Below are 26,827 nucleotides of genomic sequence, written 5' to 3'. Positions count from 1 at the left end.
GCCCTAATGTTCAGTCTAACTAGTGATTCCTATGTAGAGAGACTGATTTATTTTATAAAGAAAATACAGGCTCATTTTTATTTATGTAATCCAAAACAGATAGCTAAATTAAAATGTAGAGAAAAAAATACAGTGGTTTATGGTTTCTGGGCTGAGGATTCTCCAATGTGTTTATGATATTTTCTAATCTAGCAGAATACTATTTGTGAAATGGAATGCTACACCTTTCCGATATTGAGTGATCATAAATCAGTCTATTCTTATCACCTACTGCATACATTCTTGGGGCAGGGATAACTACTTGAGAGATGCCCATTATATGGCAAACCTTAAGTAGAGATGATCTTAGGTCTTTTAGGTTGCCACGTCTCAAAAATATCTGTAGGCAAAGCAGACAGATTGAGTGAGGCAGTGATCTCCCTGGACAGGAGCATGTTTTATGTTACGACATTTATTTTGAATATTCATGTTGTATTTTCTTCCTACCATTCTCATAACTACAAACCAGTATAATGATCCTGTCTGTATTAAAGGGAGGAGTATGCAGCACATGCCTTTGATAGTTAGATTGCAACTCAATACTGAGAAGCTTCACAGCTAAATGTAAGAAAATAACCAAACCAAGATAAAGCTGTACAATATGCACACTCTAGTTTGCAAAATCACCTGAGAAACGTGTTAAATTATAGATTCTCAGGCCCTACTCCTCCAAATTCCAATTCATAGGTCTGGAATGAGGCATAGGATCTGCATTTCTCATTAGTTTTCCAGGTATTTCTTATCAAATGTTACTCAGAAGAAACTTTGAGGAAAACTGCTGGAAGTTGAGTAGGTAAAAAGAAGACAGGAAAAAAATCAGTTTGTTTTCAGCAATTTGACTAAAGATTATATTAAGAGATTAAGTCCTTAGTTGGGCTGAGCAATTTCTGCACAGTCATTTTAGATAGCAGAAAGCAGGCTTCTAGAGGGGTGTACTATGGCAGTTATTTTGCATTGAGGTATTTTGTTTTTTGTTTCCTTTTTTGGTAGTGGGAGGAGAGCAGGTAAAGTAAATAGAAATAAAAATGATCAGAGAAGGGAATTGCCCAGAATAAGGCACTCTTTAAGCTAAACAGCCAAACTTCTCAGATTTTTTTTAAGCAAATTCCAATTTGAAATATTCAGTTGCATAATCCTCATACTATGTGTACCAATTTTTGATTCAGGAAATATTATCACTATATTTCTTGGGCAAATTTTCAGATTCAAGTTTATATTCTAGAGTACTAATAAGTACTAATAAGCATGGAAACTTCTAGAAGGAAGAAATTCACTGAGACAGGGTGAATTATTATTATGTCTTACCAATTTGGGGAGGTGAAGGGACAATAGTTTTGCCCATTCCTTATGTGATGCCATTAAGAATACTGAAGTTTTCAGAAATGTAAAGTAATGTGACAAAAAAAAAAGTTGATTGAGGAATATCGTGTTTGAGAGAAAAAAAAACTCAAGTCAATTTTGCATAGATCCATGTTGATTGTTAAGATGGCCAAGATGAATGGATTGGTTGTGCCACAGTCTGTTCATTTGGCTCAGATAGGCACTGCCAAGAGTAACTTGGGTACAATTTTGCTCTGTGCTAATTAGAGTTGGTCAAATGGTCCTCTGATGAATTTCCTTCCCTAGATAGAATTTGAGAGGATATACAACAACAAAGGAATTATCAGGGGTGCCAATTATCTATAGGGCCATCTACAGTGGATCCAGGGATGTAAAACCTTGTCTAAATTCTTAGAAATTTTACTCCCCAACTAATGCAACCCCATTAAAAGTTCTTTTTCAGTGGGCACACAACCAATACTGCATATGCTGATGGCATTTTCACATACAAATCTGATAGTTAGGCACGCCATTACCCAATTTACACATGCAAATGCAGTAATTGTGTGCACTGGGTGCTCAGGGAAACCTGGCACACACCCAAAATGGAGGCCTTTTCAAAGCATGGCCAACCCACCAAATTCTTTTTCCACAGTAATTCACAGTACTGTCTTACCTCTATTATACAAAATTCTGTAGGATTCTGGGAGAAAAGATATATGCTTTGTGAATTTTCCTGAATGACTAAAACTTTTTATCTTTGTTTGATTTGGACATGTTTTAAATTCTCTTTCTTTTTCTTCAATTAATTGACTATAGACTTTCTCCCTTTTGTAGTAATTCACCATCTCATTTCTCTGCTTTAAAAAAAAATCAACTCTAATTAGAAAGTACAAATTCTCTCATTATGACTTATTCTCATCCAGACCTTGAAATGAGAATGATTATGAATTGTTGTAATAAATGATTTGTGCTTTTAAAAGAATGGAGATTACTGTTTACAGCTATGTGCACAGGAGTTTACTCCAAGATGCATTTGATTATTCTAATTTACTGAGCTGCTGCAGGAGCAGCCATTAACTATTTCCTGTTTCTTTGTTTATGTATATCAAATATTCTGGGGCCTCTTGACTACTCAGGCAGTAAGATGCAGGCAAAGTAATTTAAGAAATATAAATAAGGTTGAGTATATTAGCTTTGCCAGTGTTTCTCGGAGAGGGGAAATCTAAAGTATCTGACATCAATCATGGCAAGAATTTTAGATTAACCATTTGTAGTAGGAAGATCAGAGGAAATATTTACCTCTATTTACCAAAATTTGCCAAAAGTAGAGAAAGAAGGAATATTATGGGAGGAAAACTTTCAATTGGAAATTATAACCCATTATTTATTCAGAAAATATTTACTGTATGCTTACTACATTTGATCATTGTTTCAAGTATCCTTTTATTTCCTTGCTTTCATCTGGTTTCTCTGTACAGTCTTATCTCATCTTTATCTGTCCCTGAACTAATGGGATTCTTCAGAATTCTGGATTTCAGTCCTCCACCTTCTATTCGTTTACTACCTCTTCATAAGAAGCTTCATTTTCATTTTTGACCTACATATCTTTTTCCAGACTAGACTTCTCTTCTAAATTCCAAATTTGTTTCCAGAAGCCTTTTCCTCTTCCCTTAAGAATGTTCAATGTGCAACAAACTTAACAAGTTCAAATAGGATTTATATCTTCCCTCCACTTCATGCTGGAATGCTCTTTAGGTTCTCTCTAGATCTTCAATCCACATATCCTAATGGCCACTGAGTGCAACAGTATTGCAATTCAAACTATTTCATCTTGAATCTGTCCCCTCAGTTCTCTTCCTACTGCCTGCTTGAGTTCAGGACACTTGCAATGGTTTTATAATTGTCATTGGTCTCTGCTCTAGGCAACTCTACTCTTACTCTCTCACTAGGGTTGTCTTCTTAAAGTGTACTATGATTATATGCTGTTTCACTTAGTGCCTCTCATTTCTCCTACCATATACATGCTAGAGTCCAAATTCCATTGTTTCCTGTGCCATGTTGGGTTGCATTGCACTTGCCTATCTGGTGTCACTGAAAAAACCATCAAGTTTCACACTGCAATGTCATTGCTCATGCCATTTCCATCTATCAATAAGTTCCTCCCTTCTTGTTAGTATTATCTTTCATTTTGTTGCTTTTATTCCTTCATCCTTCAAAGTTCACCTTAAATGCTTTCTTTTTTAGAAAAAAACTGTTATAGCACCTACTTTCACAACAGAACGAGCTATGATTTCTTCTCTGTAATGATATCACTTTGTAATATATTAATTACCTACCATTTTACATAATAACTGTTGACAAATAGTTACCTATTTCCACATTACATTATACACTTTTAAATCAGGAATTGTAGTTTATTATTGACTGTCAGTGTCCCCAGACAAAGATCACCAAGCACACATTTACAGCTGATGATAAGTTTACTGCTCTTTCAAACAGGAAGAATATAACCATAAGGCATGTTAAAATGCTATAAATGTCTAATTATATATAGTAGTCAGGTTCATATTAGGTGCTTTTGGGGAATATTTGGGGCAGCAAAGCTTTGTTTTTGGGTTTGATGCCAACAGAAGAAGTAATTCTGATTGGCAATCCCAAAATGTCTGAACTAGAAGTAAGAAAATATAGACCGAAATTAAAGCTGTAATTGCCAAAGAATTGCAGTCACATATATTAGCCAAGGTGGGGGGGATGCTTGATAATTTTTGTGGTTTAAAAATGTTCATGTTTTGTTTGTGTTTAGATAGGATTATGGTATGCTCTGGCTTTTGTCTTGATCCTTCATGGTCATGGTCAGATAAAAGACCTTATCTAATATTGGTGTTCTGCAAAATTGTTTATGCTTAACTGGAGAACACCAATACGGGGCTGTGAGCACCAGGACAGCTCCTAGCAATACCAGGACCTGATAATGCCAAGCCAGTTTTTAGCTGGCAGGTACTGCTTTTTTAATTCAGTCCTTCTTTTTGACCAAGAGAAGACAAATACAGACCATGGGATATTAGTCCATGATATTCACATTTTCTTCATTGCCAGGATTTTGCTGATCAAGATTAGGAAGGTGTCCAGAGAGCATAATTGATTATTGTACAAGGGTTAGTCCATCCTCTTCCTTTTATTAAGGGATAAGTTGTTAAGTCCTATGTAAAAATGCTGTTTTATGGCACTTATGATTCTGAATAAGATACATCAGCTAACTGTAATACAATTACCATGGGGAAAAAAATGATTACTAGACCTTCTAATGAGTCTTGAAGCCCGGAGTATAAAGATTATAAAACCTATCCAATGAAACATGTACCAGAATCCAACTGTGCATATTATTTTTCTTAGTCATGGGTTGTTTTACTTGCCTTGTTACATAAAGGTCAGGCAAAGAAGTATTTAGTTTAGGATTCCTCTTCCTTAGCTAGCTAAAATAAAAACAGTGATGATACTGCGCAATAAATTTAAAACTGTTGAGTTTCCAGGGCAGATTACTGTCACTTAAGATGTTTGCCAAAATCAGAGACAAGTGTTAGACTATCTATTACAGTCATATTATTTTTTCTGTGGGATATTTGTAGTTCACAAAATGGCTAATAATTAGAATGAATACATAGAATAGGTAGGTCAGTGTGTAGTGAATGTATATGTTTGATATTCATATTAGAAGTAATGTCCTACTGGGGCATGGACTATATTGAAAGTAAAGGTAATATCTAGGATAACAGCAATGAACTATTTCCTTTTCTCAAGCATGTTAGATTTCTTGAGTGGAATTAAATAGTTCCTTCAAAGCCAGCTGGAGTGTCTATGGGCAAACTATTATGTAAATAGTTAATATAATAATTATACCAAAGATAGCCCCAATATTAATTTTCACTTCTGATGGGCTAGATTTTGCTGATAGTATTTTAATAACTTCAATAGGAGCTTTTAGTTAACATAAGGTCAAGGTTCAATTTTTATAAGCCTGAAAAGTTGGAATTAAATGATGTGAGGGATCCAAGAAGGGTGGCTCAGTCAGTTAAGCCTCAGACTCTTGATTTTGGCTCAGGTCATGATCTCAGGGTCATGAGATTAAACCCTCCCTCACGCCAGGTACTGCTCTGAGCACAGAGTCTGCTTGTCTCTCTCCCTTTGCTAACCTTCCCCCCATTTGCCCATATGCACTCTCTCTCTCTCTTTCTTAAATAAATAAATAAATAAAATCTTAAAAAAATAAAAATAAATGATGCAAGGCATATTTAAGTATCAGAAGGGGATGGTAAAAGAGAATCTATTTTCTGCACTGTTTAATAATTAATTAATAATTATTAATTTTGTTGACAATAAGTCAATAAGCAGTAGCTATTGGGGCAGCTGGGTGGCTCAGTCAGTTAAGCATCTGTCTTCAGCAGGTGTGGTGATCTTGGGGTCGTGAGACCCAACCCTCCTACCCCCACCCCATGGAGTTCCCTGCTCAGCGAAGGAGCCTGCTTCTTCTTCTGCCTCTCCCCTTCCTTGTGCTTGTGTGCTTTTTCTCTCTCTCTGTCAAATAAATAAACAAAATCTTTTAAAAAAGGGAACAGTAGTTATTAATTTAGAAAAAAATGCCAGAGAGTTTGATTCCGATTTAAGTGGCAAAAGAACAATACGAAGTTAAAAGTAGCAGGACGCAGATAAGGAAGATATTTTTGAGAAATGTGTTAGTTAATAAATGATGTCAAAGTATACTGATAGGCAACATTAGTGGTAAAGCAAAGGGTAAAAAAGAGTGCTGAGGAATCAAAAACAATTTTATTTCATTATTTTGCATGGAAGATGTCTACTTTTGCAATCACTAGTTTGTTCTAAAGTTTTGGTAAGAATTGTTTACTTATGTGATGGTTATTTAAAGAGAATTCTTTGTTTAAGATCCCTTTATGGAATGGATGTCCAAAAGTAAGAAAGAAGTAATGTTGCTTTAGGTGAGTTAACATTACCCCAATTATCAACACCTTGGAGTTTCACTGTTGCATGAGTTGTTAACAGTACCTCCTAATTTCTTTTTCATCGAGGCTCAAGGGCAATCATTCTCTGGGGATTTTTTCAAACTATCAGAAGGATTTCAGATTATGCAGAGACTACTTAGGTAGATGCTTTAGAAATTCAGCTAATACCTTTGGTGACAAAGTCTTATGTCTCACATAAGTCTATTGTATTTATTAGTCATATCAGCTTGAAATAGAGTAGAATCTACAATTGCAAATAATTCTTAAAATCATGAGGCAGTCTATTATTAACCTAAAAGATAACTTGTGGATCATTGAGAGGATTGATCATAGCACCATCAAAACTAATGACAGGACTCTGGGCTTTGGAAGTTTAGTATATTATTTAATGTGATGTGCAGTATACAATAAGTGTATCATGTAACATTTTAAAATAGAAAAAACAAAATCCATTACTTTGTATATATATTTGTATATTTTATAAATATTGTACCCACTTTAATTAGCCATGTATATAGTTTTTAATCTTTAACCCAAGTGATCATTTTTTTCCTCTCTAGACACAAGAGAAAAACAGAACAGAAAAATCTTGAAATTGCTTATTTTTTCATATGAACACTTATTTAAGAAGGCAAAAATAAACATATATAATGTCATTCAAAATTATTTGCATATTTTGTCAATCTATTGCCATTTTAAGAAATAAGAGTAAATTAAATTTAGGTTCACCTAACCAGTATTTGTATCTGTTAATTATCTAGAAATTGTACAAGCTTCCAAAGATTATTAATTAATCATTTGTCTAAGATCTTAAATTTAGTTAAGTATCTAGAAATTACTGATTTTTAGTTAACACATTAAATCATAGTTTGTAAGATGTAAGAATTTCATAAAATTGAATCTTTAAAGAGCAACCTAGTGTCCATCAAGGGATGAATGGATAAAGAAGGGATGAATGGATAAAGAAAATGGAAACTTACTTAGCCATAAAAAAAAAAATGACATCTTGCCATTTGCAACAACATAGATAGACCTAGAGGGTAAAATGCTAAGTTAAATAAGTCAGACAGAGAGAGACATATGCCATATGATTTTACTCAAAAGGTGGAATTTAAGAAACAAAACAAATGAAGAAAAAACAGGATAAACAAACAAACAAAAATGCCAGTCTCTTAAATGCAGAGAATAAACTGGCAGTTGCCAGAGGGGAAGAGGGTGACAGAATGGATGAAATGGATAAAGGGGATTCAGAACACACTTATTGTGATGAGCCCTGAATAATGTATAGAATCACTGAATCATTATATTGGTACACCTTAAACTAATACAACACTGTATGTTGACTTAACTTCAATAAAAAGTTTTTCATCTTTATCATTCCATTAAGTTGAATTTAATTTTACACATATAATTTTACATTTTGATCAAGTTATGGGAACAGTGACACTATTTTTTTTAAGGATTTTATTTATTCATGAGAGAAACAGAGAATGAGAGAGAGAGGCGGAGACACAGGCAGAGGGAGAAGCAGGCTTCACGCAGGGAGCTGGACATGAGACTCGATCCTGGGTCTCCAGGATCAGGCCCTGAGCTGAAGGCAGCACTAAACCACTGAGCCACCTGGGCTGCCCATTGTGACACTCTACTTAATTTGCCCAACTAATATAGGATATTTAAGAAGGTTAAGTCATGAGAAATATACTGTGGTGATAACATGCATATAGTAAACTAGTTTTTAAGGTCTTTGAATTATGCTATAGCACATCTTTTATCTTAGAACTAAAGCTTTTTCATCTTATCTTGTATCTATAGTTACAAAGACTGCTATGTAAATATACCTAAAGAAAACACAAAACAAAACACAAAGAAAAACACAGCTCAATAACTAATTTTTACTTTACTTTGGACATTTCAGACTGTTTATCTGGACTAAATATTCTTGGTGGACACTTAATTGATTTTTAAAAATTTTAAAAAGTAGTTAATATTTAATGTTTCTTCAGAGGGGAGAAAAAAGAGGAAAAGGCATAGATAAGAAACAAGAGGGAGTCAGCTTCATGAAAACATGAAATTATTGTTGTAAAAAGTACTTACATGACATGATTGTCTCTGTAGAAAAAAAAAAACAAAGAATCAGCAATAGCAAAAACTCCTGGAACTCACCAGCAATTATAGCAAAGTTACAAAATAGAACATCAAAATGCAAAAACAATTATGCTCCCTCTGTAAGAAAAGAGAAGAAAAGTTTAAATATATAAAAACAACATACATACACACAAATGAGAGTGGTGGTATAAAGCTACTTTAGACATAGTGTGGGTTTTTTTTTTTTAAGATTTTATTTATTTATTCATGAGAGAGAGAGAGAGAGGCAGAGACACAGGCAGAGGGAGAAGCAGGCTCCCTGCGGGGAGCCCGACGTGGGACTCGATCCCAGGTCTCCAGGATCAAGCTCTGGGCTGAAGGTGGCGCTAAACCGCTGAGCCACCCGGGCTGCCCATAGTGTGGGCTCTTGACAATTTTTTTCAACACTTAAAATTAGGAAGCCAGCATTTATTAGTTCCAGAAATAAAAGTAAACAAACAAAAAAACCCACAGAGAAGGACATGTCTCTTCTATTAAACAAAATAATCTTTTAGACAAACAAAACACCTTCCTAATGAAGGTGTCTGTGCTTTTTGTTCTAAGCTAATTCCAATTTAATAATCTTTTTCCTGTCAAAAACTGCCCAAAAGGGCCACTGAAATTCCAAATTATCCCTGGTGTTATTCCATCCTTTAGAGAGAGAAGCATACCAGTTGGCTTCATTGTGAGGAAACATGGAGGAAGCAGGTGCTTGACCTGGAAGAGGCAGAGTTTTAGACTGAGAGAACCCGTTGGAACTGTAATGGTTCAAAATGTCATGTCATGGAACCTCGATCTCCAGATGACCAAAGGTCTATCACCAATTAGGGACTGGACAAAAACCAGAGTCTAGGCACTTGAAGCTGTAGCAGTTCTAAAGACACAAAGCTAAGACTGAGGAAAAAGCCTCAAGAGGATTTTTGAGATGGTGACCCACAGCAAAGTTTGCCCAGTGGTCTCTAATCTGAGGAAAACTTTGAAATCCTGAGACCCTAGGCAGGACTCAAGAACAGACTTGTCATGTATGTGTTAATCTTCTCTCCTAGATTATTGTATAATAGATAAACAACACTCAAAACACTAAATAAGCATACAGACCATAGGAGCAGGTGTTAGAAAACTAGAAAAAAATTTATCAGGAAATAATCTAAATCTGATCAGATAATAAAAACAAACAAACAAAAAAAAGTCCCAAAGGACCTTAGTCCTAAAAAAAACTAAATAAACTAATTGTCAAAAGGCTTCAGCAAATACCAGAATTCAATTTAGTGTCAACATTCGAAGCCCTGGATAGGTTGGGACTTCCAATGGGTAGAGACACAAAGTATCTTATAGGTGTACACTGTAACTGACAGTGCAACACAAAATAGTGGTCTTCAGCTGACTGTCAAAGAAGGATCCATTTCACTTTACCAACATTCTCTAGTGTGTATAAAGTACCATACTTGGCATTTGTGAGTGCAAGTTTTCAAAAATAGAAAATCGAAGTTCTTCCCTCAAGAGTTTGCATTCTAATTGAGAAAACACAAACACATATACCATATTAAGTTGTATCAGGTTTGTGATTTGAAGTTGGCTTTCTTTTTGGTGGACTTTTTTGCTCATGAACACAGCACAGGATGATCTTAGCATTTAACAAAATGCTTTGTACATAGTGGGTGGTCATCAAACAGCTGTGGGTTTGATTTGATGAGGCAGACAAATACTGAACTGATAACCAAACATGAAATATTATAGTTATGTTCTTTTTCTTCTTACTGTTTAAATGTATTTGTCAGGATATTCAAATCTTATAAGAGAACTTAGGATTTTCACCTCTACTACCCCTGAGAAATAACTGAAAGTTAATTAAATGAATAGAATATTGCCAGCCACACAAGTTCTTTGAAGACATGAAGAAAAATTATTTTGCTCATTGAGCTCTAGCCTAGAGGGGCAGCAACTTGCTTACACCTTCTTATCAGTAGCAATAAATTGGCAGCCTCAACCCATTACAATTCTCTTGGGTGGATGCTGTTACACATTCAGTACTTGGATGCAAGTTTCTTCCATGAAAGGGTAACTAGAGAACTGAGCTACTATATTGGGCTCAAAATGTAGAGTGTCTCTTCAGAGATTTTAACCAGTTCATTTCATTTTGACAAATATTCAGGGAAGACTGAAGCTAATAGAAAAGAAAGAAAGGAATTGTATTTTTAAAAAATGACTGCAAAGGGACTCATGCAGGTGGTATAGATACTCAAGGATGATAGAGTGAGAATGACAGCATTACTTTTCTTTCTTCAGACTGAGACATGATGTGCCAATGGGGCATACATGGGCAGATATAGACAATGAATGAGGTTCATTGGAATTGAACAGTTTTGATAGATGACTATGGAAGCTCTACTGAGTGGCCAAAGAAAGCATCCACAGATAGGGGAAAGTTTAGTAGAAATCCAGGAAGCAAGTAACATTACAGTTTGTAGAACTGGGAGTGAGATCACAAGGGAGTATGGCTATGGATAAGAATCAGGAGGGACAAGTCGCCATCTGTATTCACCCACAGAGTAGCAAACTCCAGTTACTCAATGAGTTAATAAGTGCACAAGGATGAGGCCTGAATTGTTCAAACACAAGTGAAACGAAGGCTGCAACGGGCATCTGGATAGCTCAGTTGGTTGAGCGTCTGCCTTTGGCTCAGGACATGATCCTGGAGTCTTGGGATTGAGACTCTGCAGGGAGCCTGCTTCTATCTCTCCTCCCCACTTGTGCTCTCTCTCGCTATCTCAGTCTCTCAAATAAATAAATATTTTTTAAAAAAAGAGAGAGAAATGGAATAAAAAGAAGAAAGCTGCAAGCCTCACCATTGTGTTTTTGTGGGTGGGGAAAAATGTACTAAAAAGGCAATGAAAAGACCACTGGTCAGCACTGGGATACCTTGATTTGTTGACTGCTCTCTACCTTACTGTGGAAAACTCAGGTTATTTGAGTATGATTCTCAGCATATCAGGATTGCCTCTGGGCCTGGGCAGACTTACACATTCTAATAATAAGGTAGAAGCTTGGGAAATGAGGTAGGGTTACATAATGTAGGTCATATAGCTAGAATACTATCCATCTATTAAGAAAGATCTCATCTTCTATGCACCCCACTAGCTCCATACACACACAGAGCACTACTTCTTATGTAAGCAAAATAAGAAAACAGAATTATATCATTATTGTTTAATATCTTCAGAGCTCAAAAACATAATCCTAAGATACACATCTCCTTTAAAACATGTGTCCTACGAGGTAGAGGTTGATTTCCGTATCTCTAGAGCATTAGTTACATGTTGTTTATTCTTAAAATATGGAAGACCAAATAGTTGGTAGAGAAGATTAGTCGTACTATAGTACCACTTGGTCTTAAGAATCAAGAACCTTGGGTTTTAAGTCAAACTTCTCTACTCATTTTTGATGTTCAGTAAGTAACTTGATATCCAAGTAGATAGTGAACTAGCCACTAAGATCAACAGGCCTATTAGAAAATGATATATAAGATTTAAGATTTCATGAAGTTTTAAGTTTGTACTTAAGTACAAAAAACTTAAGTTTTAAGTTTAAAGTTAGTTTAAGTTTCATGATATATAAGATTTAAGCATTTCATGTAGTTTTAAAACAAAACAGAAAAGAAAACAACTTAAGTATATTTTGACCTATCCAAAACCTAAAAAACTTTGCTGATTGATTTACCAGACCTGTAAAAATCAGGTAAATCAGGTATCCTGTAGATGGCATTTATTTCTTAATACCTTAATTTATCATTGGCCGTGAGTTTCAGTGTCAGTCTTAACAAGTTTATTCTTGCCTGTTGTTTCACCATTAATCTTTGATCAGATGGTGATGCCAAATGGAAGGAACCCCAATTTTGGTGTTATGTATCTGGATTTAAAATCTTGTTTTGGCTCTTTCTAACTGTGCAAATCTAGACAAGAAATTGGACCTCTCTAACTTCAACATCTTTTCTTATTAAAGACAGGTTAAAATGACTAATAGGGTTGCCATCAGGATTAGAAATCATAGATATACCATGCCTAGCACATATAGTAGATGCTTAGTAAATGTAACTATTATTATTAGGGAGAAAAAAACAGTGTAGAATAGTAGGAAAATAAAGCTTTAGGTTAAATCCTAGACTCAGTAGTTTAAAAAATTTAAGTTCACTGGACCTCAGTATACTCATCTGAAAAATGGAGATAATAATAGCTACCTTACAGGATTTCTTTTTTCACTAAAACAATGTACCTGGCATAGTATCATGTAGAAGTCACTAAATAAAGATCATTTTCATTGGCATTATTAATATTATATTAGGCCTCCCAATGGCAGCATAGGCGGAACATATCCACAGAGACCTGCTGGCTAAAAAATGAGTTTACTCTGTTTTCAAGGCCTCATTTGACCTTATTTCTCCATTTCGGTTTCCTTGTTTTATCCTTTCTCTCATAGATTAAATAAATATGAAGTGAAAAACTGAAAATTATTTAAAAAATAATGTTAAATCCAAATTGTAGATACCTATTTAGTAAATTGAGCTAAGCAGTTCTGATTTTCTCTTGCATGCTTTAAAAAAAAAGCAGTTGTGTTTTGGCTTCAAATAGCGAGATCCTTCAGTTGACACAGTATAGAAATAGCCTTTAAAAGCTAAATGAAATGAATAGTCTTGCAAAGGGGAAAAAAAGGGAATTTTTCACAAGTCCCTGGAAACCAGCAAAAGAGCGTTAGAACTGTTGTTTTCAGTAATAATTGTGATTACTTGGTTAAAATACCCCGTACAAGAAGCTTTCTATGTTTTTTGTGCCTCTACAAGGAAAATTAAAACAGAACACATAGCATTGGGGCCAATTTGTTTCCAAGGAAGTCAATTATTAATACAGTGTTTAGTATTTAATGAACTAAGCCTATTTATGAGGAACACTGCAAAGAGATCTCCATACCAGCAGAGAACAGGTGTTAGTATAAGCTTTGCCCGTATGTTTACCAGCTGATTAGTACCCATTAAAATGATAATAATCTAATAAAAATTACTTTATATCTAGTGCAAGTAGAAAGTCCCCTGTGCGTTGGAAAATGATTTTATTCCCATAGCCATGGTAGTGATAGGACTGGAGTGAAAATAATCCACACCCAATATTCAGGCTGAATATTCTGAATTTTTATACTTTAGACTTCTCTCTTTAAGTCCCTTTCTCCAAATGCCTGCCCCAAGCAGTCAGGACAATTTGTTTTTTTTCATGGCCTTAAGGGAAGAATAGTGACCCACCCACAAACACCCTCCTTGGAAATGGGAAGAGAAATCAGATTCTCAGTAAATGATGCTGCTTTATCTGCCTAAGGAGATGAGGTGAAACTATGGATGTCCTGAAGAACCGTAATGGGCTTTACTCAGCTCAGAGAACGCTGAGTAATTGCTAAGAGAACTCTGAGCCTTCCCTGCACTGGCAGTTTCCTGGGAAATCCCTGATTACAGGCTAGTTATAGTCAAAATTGTGATGAACATTAAGTCATGTCATCTTCATCCTCACAATTCCTACCACTTCTCCTGACACAGTCTACTCATTCTTTCTCAACTGAGCCCAACATACTTTACTTTTGCTCTTCTTCCAAAAGCTGAGCTCAGGAAATATTTAGTAATTCAGTTACACTGTAGAGTAAAGACTGAACTAAGAGAATAACTAAGGATTATATCCATTGTAACCAGGATCCAATCCCTCAAATCTAACTGATTAAAGGTCCCCTGGAGAAAATTTAGGAATGTGGCCAAGAGTAGGTCACATAGACTCATATGCGTTCACCTGCCTCATTTATCTGTCAAGTTTTCAGGACTCCGATTACTATACAATGGAGTTTATGTTATTGAACTTACTGACTTTTCCCCCAAAATACTGATGGAAATATAGTAAAAAGAATGATTTTTGAGGTAGAAATGTATTTTAATTAATATATTTTAATAGTGATGGGGTTCTTGAAATATGGGGTATAGAAAGGAGGCATAGAGAAAAAAACCAGATGATTTCTGGAAATAAGGATTTTGTAGAAACTGAAAAAGAAAGAATCATCTTAATGCTAATGCCAAAGTCTGTCCTTAGTTTATATTCTCTGCAATATTGAGACTGTGCAATATTTTTAATTGTCTTATACTACTGATTGACATGAAGCCAGAATGACCAAGAACTGCTTTGATAAATAGAAAGTTCTACATTTAAAATCAAAGTTTAATCAATTCAACTTGAATTGATTGGTGCTGAATAGGGTTCTTTTTGAGGAAGATTTGGGCAGATCTCAGATGAAGGCAAAGAGCACTGGTTATGGAGGGAGAAGGTCAACAGAATTATTTGTTGAACTATCCTCTGCTTTTCTGGGCTGCCACAGGAAACAGATATGAAGGAAGAGGTTATAAGATCACTTCAGATTCTCAGGCCTGAGGCAACCATGAAAAAAAACCTCAGGGGCTCAGACTTTTTCTCTGTCACAAAAGGCACACTGTGAAAAAGTCCGCATTTGTGTGTGGACTTGTGTTGTATCACAGTTACTACGCCAGCAGAAAAGCACTGTTGTTATTTCTAAAACGGAAGCTTTGAATTGTCATGATCTTCTTTGCTATGATTGGTAACTCTCAACATTCAATGAAAACCTCTTGCTCTTAGCCAGTGGACTTGGAAGTTAGAGACTTGGAATGGAAGCAAATATAATAAATCCCATGACTGTCAATTGGCCACTTTTGGAAAAACACACTTTAGAAAATGTGACTAATGACTCTTTTGTATTCATATTTCTTTATCTTTAACCACTGAGCTGGTACCAAGTTAACAGTTCTTACAATGAACTTCCACTTGATCTCAGAATAGCAGCCTGAGCAGAAGGAAGAGGAAATCTGGGGTGCATGATTACAATAGCAGGAACTATAATATAAAATTTGGTCCTATCTTTTCAGCATGCAACCAATTCAAATCTGAACTTTTATCTATAATTTATTATTTATTTGGCAAAATAAGTCCCCAGCTTATCTGAGTATTCTTATTTGTTATCTGTCCAATATATCTAGGTGAAAATACAATTACAATGGTATCCCAACAATGAGGAAACCTCAAAATCTCATTAAAAATAGACTATGCTTCTTTAGGAAAATTTGGAAAAAGTATTAGGATTCAATATATATACATTGAGTTTAAGGTATCTCAGATTATTCAGGGAACTAGTGTGAACAAGTGCTTTATGGATGATATGTGGAAAAGAACAAAGAGGAGTTTTAATCAAGTCCTCTGTATATGCTGGAGTGGTGACTTCACCACTCCAAATAGGTTAGAGAAGGGAACAGGGGGTATCCCTCCAAACTACAGGAGCTCTCCCCAAGCCTAGGGAGACAGCCAGTGCATTTGTGTTCTTTCTCAGTGCACAGTGAGGGATCTGGCCAGGTGACTACTAGTGAAATATTTTTGGGCATCATTGACAATGTGCAGCTGGCCTTTTATTCAAGGGCAATCCATCCGTTTTCCCATGCTTGGGTCATAAAGGCATATATAATTGCAAATCCTAAGAAGTGAACCCTAGCAATAGCTAACTCCAGTGACCTGACTTACTACTGACTGATGGATCTCTTGGCCTTCCTGATGTGTGGATACCATTTCTGATTTCTCAGGCTATAACATCCCTGCCCAACTTTTTAAACTTATTCACTTCTTTAGTGTTAGCATACTTTGTAGTTTTAGGTATGCTCACCCTACTCTAGCTCTATCGCTAGTTACTTCTGGAGAAGAAGAGTTGCACACATATAACACAGATTGTCCTCCAAGCTTAACCACAAGGCTTTGGGCACATTCTGGAGATAAGTTGGGTAACACAATGGCTATCATTAATACTGAGTATCATATTTTCCATTATTTGGCTTCTAGAGATAATAGAAGAGGGACCCTGGGATTTCTGGGAACCAAGAGTAATTCTAAAAGGCAAGATGTTAAAGGACAACCTCTTTTTTTGGTTCTAGCAGCCAAAAGTGACAGCAGCCAGGCTGTCACTGGGACTAGCAGAATATCATGTTGGTGCGTCCTTTCTGTTAAAAGGATTAGGCTATTGTCACAATCTTAGTGAAACTCAGAAGTCAATTGTCCCCTCAACCAGACTCCTTGGGGCAGGACTTTGTAGCCCTGTGGAATTTCCATAAAGAATTCACCAACCCACAAATCAATAGTGAGCAATGTGGAATTTTCTGGAGATTTTATCAGAGAGATAGTAGGGGGGGGTTTACATGAGACATCTGACAGTATTATCATTTAAAAATGCTCAGTGGACATGTTCGTTTTCCAAAACTTTATCTCCCTAACTAGAACCCACAGTAATTTTCCTTTCTGTTTTTCCATCACATAGGGTCCAGGCCTTTTGCTGGATTCCCATCCTCCCCTATATATTGGTGCAGTTACCGGGACCAATCCCCCTTAGAAGGCAAGGGTGAGCTATACTACAACAACAACAACAACAACAACAAAACATTTCTGTTATACCAGAATAAAAGCCTTAAGGAGAGATGATCAGTTTCATGCACATGATGCTGTTTACTCTTCGTTGCAGCCAAGGAAGGCAGGCTTTATTCTCCATAGTTGGTACATTAGGGAACTGAAGTCCAGAAAGCTTTACAGTTAGTTTGCAAAAACAAAAGGTGAAATAAAAACCAAATCATATGACTTCACGTCAGGGTTACTTTTGTACCCCATAGGGAACCAGGCATTCTTGGACATTTAACATCAAAGGGGAGGGAAGAGATTGTTGGCCTTTCATTATAATCCTAATCACAGAAAGACAATAAATTTTGATGAGAATGAGTTTAGAGGCCTTGATTTGATCCAGCTACCAGCTTTTCTGGAAAGGGTGTGTTCTAAGAAAGGAAGGGATCAGGCCAAAAGAAATCAGGGACTCTTCATTAAGAAAGAAAGGAGAGCCCTCCCACAGGGTATTTTTCTACAGCTTTCTTATTTTTTTTCTAACTCATTTTGTCAGCAGGGGTTCTCTTTGACTGTGAAACAGAAGAAGAAGAAAATCTTTTCTTAACAATAATACACACACGTGCCATGAGAGAGATGAAGCAGAAGATTAAGCAAGAAACCCAGCTATTTTATTGCCCTAAGGCATTACTCATTTTCCTGACACATTATGTTTTTAATTAAAATTGCATGTGAGTTAATTAAAGTATTCACTCGGGCACTTTTTTTCCCCTGTTCTTGCATGGGTTCCTTGTTACTCTTTTAGCTTTTGGTAAAACTCAGTTTCATGTTAACTCTGCTGCCTTTGTCAGCTGCAGCTTCAACAAAAGAATCTGTATGCTAAATAAATAAATAAATAAATAAATAAATAAATAAATAAATATCTAATGTTGACAACTCATCCTTAACTGACCAGAGGAAAGGAAAATAGCCACAGTTGGGATCACTTTGGCTCCTGCATTCTTATTTAATAAAAATCATGAAAATAGAATTGATAGTGTGTTAACGAGGAGTCCTGTGATTTTTCTTGTAATAGATGTGTTTTTCTTATGAAAGATATATTTATCCATTTGTAGTTCTTTATTCTGGAAAGGATCATTGCTTATAGCACCTATGGTTATATAACCTCAGCTTTCCTTAATTGCAGTTGATTAATTAGCATTTAGCAAGCATCTGTCTAGTTTAACCTATTGATTGACAGGCCAGTAACCCTAAAAGACAGAATACTTCTTGCAAATGTTGATATAGAGACACAGAGACCTTGGTCACTGGTCAGGTCCATATTATACTTGTGAGGACAAATAGGCCAGAGCTGCAGGCCACACTGGTTTGTTTGCAAACAGAGGAAGATTATTGAAAAGAAGGATAGACAAAAAGAAGCATTAATGGTTATAGTCACATGGCCTATGGGACAGACAAGAGAACCTTTAGTGACAATGTCTTCCATCCCACTTCCCTGTGAGAGTCCTTGCTGTGTCCCTGTGATGGCTTTTTTTTTTTTTAACAATAAATTTCTCTTTTTCATAGTTAGCTAACATGAATTTTGGGACCCTCTAAACAGTGGGATCTGGCTAAAATATCTATGTTTTAAGACTTTATATGTCTTTAGGCAGCCCTGGTAGAAATAATATTAAAAATCAAACTCAGGGGATCCCTGGGTGGCTCAGCGGTTTGGTGCCTGCCTTTGGCCCAGGGCGCGATCCTGGAGTCCCGGGATCGAGTCCTGCATCGGGCTCCCGGCATGGAACCTGCTTCTCCTTCTGCCTCTCTCTCTCTCTCTGTGTCTATCATAATATTTATATATATATTTAAACACCAAACTCAAACTCATAAAATTAGTAGTAAGAAACCAACTACAACAATTCAGGAAAGTACAGGGTAAAGCTACATGGGCAGAATGAAGTCCAGAGTTGATTAGAGTACTTTGAACAACCACATTAGAATCACTTTGTGAAGAGTTTGGGGGATTTTTTTTCCCATTTTTTTATTTTTGTTTTTGTATCTCCAGTGATGTTTTAGTACCTTAGTAATATGTTTGAGAAACTAGTATGCTGGACAGCCATCTGGCTGACCCATTTGTTCATTTTTCTCTACTACCTAGCTTAAGGGCTGCCATGTCTTTCTCTCCAGATCAGATTTCTAACCTATCATTAGTCCAGATGGGTGTGGTGTTCATCCAAATTTGACTTTGTGCCTTAGCTGGACAGCTCCCTGCCAGGGACCTGGAATCAATTAATCCTCCAAACTCTTGAAACTTCTTCCCTGCTCATTGTTAACAAGGATCCAAAATTCATTTTAGCTAATTATGGAGAAGAGAAATTTTTTTAAAAAAAGCCATCTCAGGGACACAGGTCTAGCTTTATAATTCCATCCCAACTCTTTATGGCAAAACCATGGCTGACAGTTAAATAACACTACCCATATCACTACCTAGTTCTCACCCACTTTTGGACAATGTGTGGGTGGAAAAAAATTTACAACTATCTTAATTGACCTCCCTTTAAATTTATGATTGTAAATTTCAGGTACACCCATAATGTTGCCTGGCAGTCAAGCCATTTTCCCTAGACCATCCATTCTCTCACTCTCCTAGACTACCCTTCTATCTCTCCTCAACCTCCATACTCCTCCTAGATGCACTTTTATTCTTAGAGACTGTGTAAAATGTCTTCTGATTACTCCAATATTTCTCAATTAAGGAGGATGGAAAGTCATCAGCTGAAAGTCAGGATGGTAAGTAAGATAGGAGCACATATTGAAGATTTGGGGCGTGACATTCATATTTACTTTTATACCTGCATTGTACCCTGCATATACACCTGCATATACTGTTTCTGTGGATGAACTGTCAATGGTTCTACCTATAATTAACCTCTCCACTTATGTGGTAGGTAGATCGCATCCTTTCCACATGAGGATATTGTTCCAGATCTCCTTCTCCTCTACATTCTCAGTTTGTCCTTTCTTCTGGAGTTTTATCAGCAGCATTACCTCTTACTTATTTTATTATTTTTCTCATTTTAAAATCCTTTTTGGATTTTTGATTTTTTGATTTACTATCCCTTCATACCCCCCCATCTATGAACTTCTTGATTAAATTTACTGAACTAGTATTTCGTGTTCCTCTGCTCTCATTTCTTCTTCAGTCAACTCCAATCAGGCTTTCGCCCTCTCCTACTCCATCAAAATTCCTCTTATCACTTCTCCAATGCCTTTTGCTAAACCAAGCATGTGACTAATCAATAGCATTTAGCAGAGTTGAATACTTGTCCCTCTGTGATACACTGTCATCATTCAACTTCCAGAAAATCACTTTCTTGGTTTTACCATTTCATTAGATCCTTCTTCTCAGTTTCATTTGCTTTTTATTCTTCTTCTCCCTGACCTCTTAATGACCCCAAATTTAGTTATTTTATTTCTTCTTATGTCTATCCACAGTTTCACTCCCTGGTGATATCATTGAGTCTCATGTTTTTAAATATAATTTCTATTCAAATGACTCCCAAATTTTTATCTCTAGCTGAGACATCTTCTGAAATCCAGATTCCTATATTCACCATCTACTTGACATCTTCGTTTGAATATCTATCAATAATCTAATATTTCAATTAAAAATTCAACTCTTGGTATTCTTCCTGCTAATATGCCTTATTTATAGCCCTCTCTATCTCACTGGGGGGCAGCTCTATCCTTCCAGTTTCTCAGCCCAAAATCTCTGAGTTATTTAAGAGTTCTCTTTATCTCTTTTTCATGTTCACTATCATTACTTTATAAGATTCTAAATATCCAGAATCTGACTACTTTGGGCTATCTGCACTTCCACCATACTTGCCCATTGAACATAATTATTGCAAGAGACCTATAACTAGTTTCTCTGATTCCTTGTTCCTCTATTGACCATTTATAAGAGTGGCAAGAGTGCTTCTTTTAAAATGTAAATCAAATTAGGGGTGCCTGGATGGCTCAGTTTATTAAACCTCCAACTCATGATTTCCACGCATGTCATGAGATCAAAGATCAAGCCCCATGTTGAGCCCATGTCAAGCCCTCCGTCAGTCCCCAACTTCATTGAGGAGTCTGCTTGAGGTTCTCTCTCTCCCTCTGCCCCCCTCATGCATGCTCTCTCTCTCTATAAAATAAATTAATTAAAATACTTTTTTAAATGTAAATCAAATTATATCATTCATCTCCTAAAAAGCCTGCAATGGCTCCCTCTTTTACTGAGAGTAGAAGCTGAAGTCCTTATAATGTATAACAAGGGTCTTATATAGTTCACTCAAATCCAGACACAGTTACATCTTTGCTGATCCTTCAAAACTCCAAGAACACTGCTCTGTTCCTTCTTCTTTCCTCTTAGATATTCAAATACTAATTCCTTTATCTTCCTTAAATCATTAGTCAAAAGTCACATTTTTAATGTGTTCTACTCTCATCACCTATTTAAAATTTCAGTCTCCTATATCTGATGCCTTGTAACCCGCTTTCTTTTGTTTTCTATAGAGCTTATTATATTCTAATATGCCATATGATTTACATTTTTATTACTTGTTTATTGTTCTCACTCTATTGATTGTCTCCCACATATGCAAACATAATCTCTCTCTAAAATTAGGGGTTTTGTATGTTTTTGCATTAATATTTCCAAGCATCTGGAACACTATGCCTGGCATAGAATAGGTGCACAATCAATATTTGTTGGATGGATGAATGAATGCTTCTTGGCTGAGGAGGCAGATCTAGATTGGGTAGGCAGAGATAACTAGAATTTGCATGGAAGAGTATAAGATAAAGAGTTCCAAAAACCTGAATAAGGATGCCCTTAAATGTTTTGCCAAATACTAAACCATGATATGTAAAAAGTGAGACTCCACAAAGCTAGGGAAATAACAGTACCAAGGAAAGAACAGGTATTTGACAGCCATAAGCAAGAAAATTACCTGAGCCTGCACATAATTGTCTTGATCAGCTAGCCTGTAGAGACCTCCTTGAATAGCAGGAACAGTCAGTAGAGCCTCAGGGAAGTCATGCCTTAGGAGTAGTGCCAAACTAATCCACGAGAAAAGGCTACTCTAGACTTGTCTAAACAAAGCTTGAAAATAAGCCTCAAAATTGTCAAGCTTATAAATAAGTTCATGCCTTGGCAGACAAATATTAACACTCTTTAAAGGAGCACAGTGGAATTCAGACACAAAATCTAGGCAAGAAAAGGAAGACAACAAAATCCAAACACTGGAGATTGTAACATTCACAATTGTAATTTTTTAAAAGTACGTATTGGCAAAGATGTAGGAAAATGTGGCCCATAACCATAGGAAAAATCAGCTAGTTCAAGGCGAAATGGGCAAAAGAGAAAAATTGGCTTTGGTGCTTTCTTCCTGAACATTTGATGGAATCCCATATCTCAAAGCCTTCCCTTTTGCAACATATCCCCTAATTTCATACTGCTCTGAGCTCCACACAGTGTTCTACATCCTTTCTGTTTCTATACCCTACTGAATTCACTTGATCTGCCTCTATTTATTCCTTTTTTTACTTAGGTTTTCTATCCTGTGTATATCAAGATTGCAACTAGCTAATCCGATAGTCCAATGTATTATAATAAGGAAAGACTAGAGCTAAAAAAACTTCCCACTCTTAATATTGCATGTGCCTTCTTTTTAGCACCTCATGATATTGTCTTACTCTAAATTAAGGAGCTTCGGTTGAATATGGGAAGAAGTAGTTGGGTAAAAAATCATCACTTTGAATGCTGCAACTCATGGAACCACCTATTAATAGGGTATAAGTAGACACTGACTTTGAGTCTCATATATGGGAGCCAAATCAGTCATATTTGGTAGAGCCAAACCTAGTAAATTGTCATGGAGCATGAGATCAGGGATGAACAGGTGTGACGCTGCGGGTGACAAAATCACCAAGTGTTGGCCAGATTTTCTTAAATTTCTCTTGCCTTACACTGGGATTGATGTACTTGAGACTGATGTGGTGTGCACTTGGATATCAAGACTGATACGAAGTGCATAAAAAGATATCAAGTGGCCCCAGGTGGGGAATAAAGTGGGTAAGAGATCCAAGGAGTTAGAACCAACAGGAAAACATCAGTATTACCAAACAAACAAGAGCTGAAAACTCTTCAGTGAGCAATGGTTATTCTGTTTATTTTAAGATCTTGTGGATATTCATACACAGAGATTTAGCCTCTGCAGCTCAACCTTTGACTTATCTTTGTAATGATCATTTTGTTTAGATATATTGATTATTCTAAATAGACATTTACCAAAATGCTTAGCTTAACCTGAAATATGTTAATATATTTCTTTCACGGAATCAGATAACTAACTACCTAATTTTGCAGAAAAATTACTAACGTTTTCTTATTTTTTTTAATGATTTAAACTCAGCAGGCATCTCACCTCAGAAACAGCAAGGCATTATTTAATTTTAAAAGTGCTTTAGTGTGACATTTTAAGCATTTTGAAAAGTGCATAAGAGATAAGGTTACCTGACAGTAGGGCTGTTTCACAACATCATTACACTGATAACTACCAGAGCCATTTCATTTGCATGAAACCATTTGATTATGGCATTAGGAATCAAGTGATATTGTGTTTGGAACCATTTGTGTATGCTATTTATTTTAGCATAATACATATTTATTGGTGTTTTATTCACAATATAAGTCACATGTTAATAACAGTTTAACAGGATTTAGAGCATTGCCTTTTCACATGTTCAGTAACAAGTTCATGAGCAATTCCACAAGGTACACTTATCCATAATCGTATATAGATAGCAGCATTTCTTCCATATTTGAGTGGATACCTGTATGATATAGTCCCCTTTCTCAGGTTGCCAGAATTAGAAAATTAAAATACAGGACACTAAGTTAAATATGAACATCAAGTAGACAATGAATAAATTCTTGCTATAAGGATGTCTCTTGCAATATTGGGGAGTTATTTATGCTAAAAATTATTTGTTTCTCAAATTTTAAATTTAATTGGATATCCTGTATTTTATGTGGTAACTCTACCCTTTGTGCTAGAAAGGGTACTTACCTACTTTTTAAAAATATTCAACCACCTATATTTCAAACTAGTACAAGTCATATAGAAATTTCACTTCATAACAGGAAACTTAGAGATGTCTTAAACTGTCAACTCCCAACAAATCCCCTGCCTTTGGGTCTTGGATTTACCAAAGAGAGTTGGATGGCATCTACTTCCCATAATTAAATCTACCAAATAGTATTGTGTAGAGCAGCACATTTGGTGTTAAAGGATTTAGATCCCAGTTCAGAACTTCATTATTCCTAGAGGAAGTTTTTTTTTTTCTTTTTTTCTTTTTTTTTTTAACAGCGATTGGCTAGGGCAACCCTGATAGAAAACTCACTAACAATATAAATGGAATCTAGGGACGCCTAGGTGGCTCAATGGTTAAGCATCTGCCTTCAGCTCAGGGCGTGATCCTGGAGTCCTGGGATCGAGTCCTGCATTGAGTTCCCTGCAATGGAGCCTGCTTCTCCCTCTATGTCTTTGCCTCTCTCTCTCTCTCTCTCTCTTTCTCTCAAATAAATAAATAAATAAATAAATAAATAAAATCTTTAAAAAAAATTGATGGAATCTAGCCTCATGATCTGGCTCCACTGGCAAAGTCAAGTTGCAAGAGGGAGATGGATGCAAGTTCTGGATTATGTTGAACACACTCCCTATGGATTGTGTGAATTCTCAGGCACTTCACTAGTGGTAGCAAAAAATGTATTTAAAATAATTCATTCAGTTCAGCTTGGTGTAGAGCAACACCAACAGGTTGCCACTAATAGTCAAATGACAGTGCTAATGGCAATTCAAGACCTCTAGGTAGACTAATGGGAGACTAGTCTCAATTTTTTATGTTTTATTCCCATGCCCAATATTGTGCCCCAGTGCTAATCCTGACCCCTTATTTTTATTGAGTATTTGGAAGGGAGTTATGGGTAAAGAACACAACTAAATCACCTCTGCATCACATCTGCTTTGTGTGGGTAAACTAGTGATGTAAAGACTGATGCTGATTCAGAACTACTGCCAATGAATGAACAGCCCCACATGTCAGGAGCTGTCAGCACCATCTACCTCTGTGTGTGATTTGTGGATGATTTGTATGCCTCTTGCCAATCGAGTTCACAAACTAAAGATTAATGAGAGGAAGAGGCAACCCATTGGGGGCAAAGCATTAGTAAATCAGGAAGGTCTTTGCTGTTTGGAGCTGGAATAACCAGGAGAATTCATCATTGTTTCAGCTGACTTTGGTGTCTAGCCAAGCCAGAGGCACTGACTGCAAGCACATTTGGCTCCATCTCCTCCTCTACCACCCCTAGTGTCCCAGCAATGCTGCCACCACTGCACAAGTTGTTGACAGACTGGAAAACAGTAGTAGTTCTTCTTCCTTCTCCTTCTTCTTTGCTATTTTAGAGAAATTTGAATAACAACTTATTCCCTTCATTTATTATTCTTGATGAATAGTAAATTATTCTAATAGCATTGACTGTTCTGTTCATTTATTGTTTGAGGATGATTAGAAGTGAATAGCTATTATAAAGCCTCACAAGTTCCAAAAATTAGACCTTAGAATTTTGTGTTTCCTTTTCTTTTGGCTTAGGGCAATTTTCTATATTGTTTCCTTTAATTCTGTCACACACACACACACACACACACACCTTTTCCTTCTTTCTTCGTCATGGTCTGTTTTGAAGCCAAAATCAGGATGCCCAGTATTTAAACATTTATTCAGAGAGGTAATGAATGAGCCTCTGGAATGTGAGAATGTGATCTCCCTCAGACATACAGGGCTTTAAAATATGTTTAGGTTCAATAAGGTTTAATAACTTTTCTCACAACTGTGTTATCTAAGAGTATGGAATACTGAGTAAGACGTGACTTGCAGATGACAACAAAGGTGTGTGCCAAGATAAATCACATTGATATTTACAGAATAGACTGTAACCCTTTAACTTGAGGGTAAAAGAAGATTACAGTAAATACAAATTATTTCTTGATAATAAGACTTGTTATATAACTTTCTAAGATGGTCATTTGAGGCCCTGACCTACCTCCTCAGCCTTATCTCTGTCACCACTCTCTAAACATTCTTCCCTCAAGTCAAAGTGGATCCATTCCTTTTCCCAAATATTATGTCAACTTTCCCATAATCTAAACTTTTTTGCTTTCTTGGGCTGTAATATTTTTCCAGTTTTTCCATATCACATCTCTATGAAAATAAAATTCCTCTATGAAGACTTATTTTTAAATCCCTCTTGAGTTCTCCTGTTTTCTCCCTTCTATAATCCTGCTGCTTTTCTCTGAAGGACTCCATTCACAACTATCCATTGTCATGTGTAGGACAGACTCAGGTTTTATTTGGCTTCATGATTATATAATTTGGGATAGCTCCTCCAAAAAAATATGAAATTACAATACAAATATATTTACAAAAGAGAATGTTTTGGGGGTGATATCAGTGTAAATGATTAAATAAGGAACTCCAAAAGTCCATACCTTTTCATAAGAGCAACAACAACAGCAAAAACTGGGGAAAAAATGACAGAATTAAGTTCTTTGAACTTTATAAACTAATTAAAAGCTTGTAACAATCCAGAATACTTATTCAAGGAAATGGCTGATTTTTTGTAAAACAATGAGCTTTGTGGCATGTTAATTTACACTAGCCTCATCCTCTGCCCCTTAAATCAGGGATAGACTTGAAAATAACAGCCTGTATTCTTAGTACTGGTATAAGAGAGAGAAGAGTAGATCTTATTTGTAAAGAATTATTATTATTTTTTACCAG

The sequence above is a fragment of the Vulpes vulpes genome, chromosome 13 (genome assembly GCF_048418805.1).
Source record: "Vulpes vulpes isolate BD-2025 chromosome 13, VulVul3, whole genome shotgun sequence".
Taxonomy (NCBI): Eukaryota; Metazoa; Chordata; class Mammalia; order Carnivora; family Canidae; genus Vulpes; species Vulpes vulpes.
This window is presented reverse-complemented; position numbering follows the sequence as displayed.